We start from the raw sequence: 4007 nt of genomic DNA on the forward strand, positions 1-4007 counted from the left end.
GCAAAGTATTTCCTCATCCTACCCACTCCAGCTTGTAGCGACAGACGTCACAGAACTGCCAATCAGCCTACGGGGTAACCATTACTCTTTGGTGGTTGGCGACTACTTTACGAAGTATGTGAATCTGTATGCCATGAACGACCAGACAGCTAAGACCGTTGCAGACCTTATCTTTTGCCATTAGGTTGTGAACACGGGATGCCAGAAACGATTCATTCCGATCAAGGTCGGCAATTTGAGTCGGACATATGCACCATGCTTGGGATCGAGAAGACTAGAACAACCTCATACCATCCCGAAGGAAATGGCATGATTAAGTGGTTCAACGAGACGCTGAAGAACGCCATCGCAAAGGTCACAGTCAAACACGGCTAGGATTGGGATCTCCACCTTGGCCCAGTCCAGTTGGCGTACAACTCCAGTGTACACGAGATGACTGGCATGTCGTCATTTTTCCTGTCACATGGTCGAGAACCCCGCTTGCCGGCGGACATTGTCTATGGATGCCCAACCAATGCTTATTGAAAGTCGGCCGGGAGTTACTCGAGAAGCATCCTCGCCGAACTGCAAGAGGCTTTCGAGGAAGCCCGGAAGACGGCAAGTATCGGCCAAGAGCGACAAAAGAAAGTGTACGACAAGTGGACGAAACACCACCCTTACCAAGTGGGGGACAGAGTGTGGTTATACGCTCCAGTACCCAAAGATCGCCACAGGAAATTGGCTCTACCATGGGTAGGGCCATATACCATCGTAAAGAGGATGCAGACAGCGAATGGCCTGCCTGGTGTTACATACAGGATTCAGAGTGAGGACACAGCTAAGCAACATAGGCTAGTTGTCCATCACAATCGCTTGAAACCGTGTGTGGCACCCAGGATACCCAGGCCATTGGCACATCGAGAGCCGGAAGAGCTTGACGACGTCCCTGTGTTGGGGACCGGGCGTTCCTGCCCTGCCGGAAATGTTCTTCCCAATGATGGGTGAAGGACTTGGTCTTGGTGTCGGCATGCGATTACCAGCCGCACCCGCAGCCCCTCCTGTCCCGGCGGCAAAGGTCGTGGACGACGGAATTCCCGAAGGTGGACCTGGCGCTGACATGGGGTTTCCTGCAGAACCAGCTGTCCCACCCGAGGAACCAGACGAAAGAGACGAGCTGAGAGCTATTGCTCAACCAGGGAAAAGAGATGCCGAGGTAGGAGCGGGTCCACGTGTTGACATGGGTTTGACTGCAGCACCTGACGTCCAGGCTCCGGAACCAGAAGCTCCTGCTGTTCCACTTCATGAGGAGAGCCCAGCTGATGCTGCCCGTGAAGAAGAAGAACACAACGAACAAGATGATGGTGCAGAGTTCGTACCACTTGCATTGCACGTTGACGGTCACCTAGATGACCCACCGCTGGGACGCTGAACGAGGCCGCTCCAGAACCACGCGTGACGAGGAGCGGACGCGAGGTCAATGCTCCCGCCTACTTGGAGGATTATGTCCGACATGTGAAGCTGTACAGCGACGCGACCCGCACATCGTGGTGATGCCGCGGAGACTGCCATGCATCGTGGCGATAGCAGATTACATGAACACCAAAGCGATGGCGGATGTCCCGACGGAGGACGACACTTAGGCTCGAGGCTTACTAGGCGCCAAGAGCACGCGATTGCGTAAATGAGGCGTTGGTGTTTGATGCATTTTATAATTTCGTAAAGCATGGCAGGGTAGCTGCTTTCTTTTGTAATGTTTACCGCTGGGCAGTTGCCCCTTGTTTTTAGCGGATCGTGTAATTTTGTGTTCCGTATTTTGTATTCCGTGGACAGTGGCAGGGTAGCTGCCTCCTGTTGTAATGTTACCGCTGGGCGCTTGCCCCTTGTTTTTAGCGGATTTGCATATGTTGACGGGCGGTACGACATTTCTTCCCTTTGATCCACGCGGCGAACATTCTCCCGTAACCTGCTGACGTCTGCTAGTGTCTTTGATGTGAGTTAAATCGCTGCCTTACCTTTGATGTGAGTTAAATCGCCTAATCAACTTGCTCCGGTTCCTACAACATTCGCCGCTGTCCGGTTATCCTGCTGACAGCATGAGGGCAATACTGTGAGTTTTCTACTAATGCAGCGTGCTTAGTTAAACAAAAGAGCTGACTCGCCCGTGCTATGTGTTACGGCGTGGTAGGTTTGCGTGTAAGATCGTAGAGTCACGCGTGACGCCGAAATTCCCAATGTAATATTTCCATAATGTTTTTTATTTCCATCACATTTTATAATGTTATAATTCCACACGTGACAACGATGGTGACCTTTTCGCGAGTAAAGGGCGCAGCCATTATGTTGGTCGGTACAGGGCGGGTGTGGTGTGTTTATGCGCGATTTTTCACACGCGGTGTGCATGTACTCGCTCACGAGTAGGCGCTATTCGTTAGAAAACTTTCGCTGGAGTCTGACTCTCGCGCGTGTCATTGTACATGTCGTGCGACGAAGGCTTAGATCGTAGCGGCTATAGATCCTAACCGCAGCATCCTAACACGCACCCACCTTAACTCCTACCCTTCTCTAACCCTTGTTCCCTTCCCTGACCCCACCTTCTTTTTCGATCCCACTCTTTACTCCTAAAGCCTTACTTTTTTAAATTCCGTGTTTTCTCCACCCTCCCCGTTATATAAACCCGGTCCTGTTCTCCAACCAATATCAATTTCCTCCTCCCCCGTGCCTTGTGTTCCTTAAACCCCTTTATTCCTCACCCCTCCCGTCATCAATTCTACCCTCTCATCCCACCCTTACTCTGTATCCCACCAATTTCTTTTTCCCAATACCTCCTAGCACGGCGCCCTGATCTAGCTCTGTCCTCTTTTACAACCATTATATTGAACCAGATCACTGTCTCCCAGCTCCATTTCCCTCATTAGTGTTCTCAACCCGCGCCCCTTTCCAGTCTGTTCCCCGTTTCTGTTCCCGTCGCAGTCACCGTGCCTAGACTAGAACTGCAACCCTCACCAGCCAGCAAGAAGCGGAGCTCCCGCATGTATTATTTATGCACACGGCGATTTGAATAATTGTAAGTCATCGCGCAATTAAATGGCGTCTCGCTAATATTGATGACGCTGTCGTGTCGGATAATTTATGCGCATTGCGTCATGCGTAGCGCCTTGTCACGTGACTCCCCATCTATCACTAGGGGGCGCGCACTGCTGCGCATGAGTCATCTGCAAGGTCACGGGCAGGGCGGAGAGCGAGCTGAAAGAAGGAAGGGAGTAGGAGGAGGAGCCTGGGGGAGAAGTTACGACAGAAGGTCTCTCCGTCTCCGTTCTCTCTCTCTCTGTGTCTGCCTTTCTCTATCTCGCCCTCTGTCTTTCCGTGCCTTCCTGACGGTTTTCGCACTCTCATTCTCGTCCCCTCGCTCTCTCCCTCTCTCGCACACACCAGATATATTGCGTTGGAAATGCTTTGCGATTAATATCAAGTTTTTACCCAATTTATAATTGAGACATTTAAGAGAGTTTAATCGCACTTTGATTGCCGATGTGACGCGGTAATCGCTGCTTAGTACATGTTCGCATTAGCGGATTTCTCCTGTGTCGAGCTCAGTAATGATTCAGCCGTGATTTATACACGAATCACATCGATTCCGCCTCTCACTTACTCAATTGCTCGGCAAACGATTTGCAGTGGAATTTTGCGAAGGCGAAATGCGAACGTTAATCGTAAAATCGGTGTATTTGACTGGTTTATGGGGGAAATCAACTCGATGAGTTGCTAGGTTTCCCTCACGCTGACGACCCACCGCCACGCCCTTGGTTCCCTTTTCTCACTCGTTGGTTTTCCCGTTCCCTATTTCTCTCGCTCCATCTGTCGCTCTCTCACTCACGCCCTGCTTCGCATCCTTGTTTCATTCCCTCACACACACCATCGCTTTCTTGCTCTCTCCCTCGCGCCCTTGCTCACTCTTCGCTCCCACCCAAACCCTCTCGCACGGTTCCTTATCTCATTGCTCGCTCTTTCTCTCCCGACTTGCGTCGTGC

Source organism: Priapulus caudatus, unplaced genomic scaffold (assembly GCF_000485595.1).
Source record: "Priapulus caudatus unplaced genomic scaffold, Priapulus_caudatus-5.0.1 Scaffold624, whole genome shotgun sequence".
Lineage (NCBI taxonomy): Eukaryota > Metazoa > Priapulida > Priapulimorpha > Priapulimorphida > Priapulidae > Priapulus > Priapulus caudatus.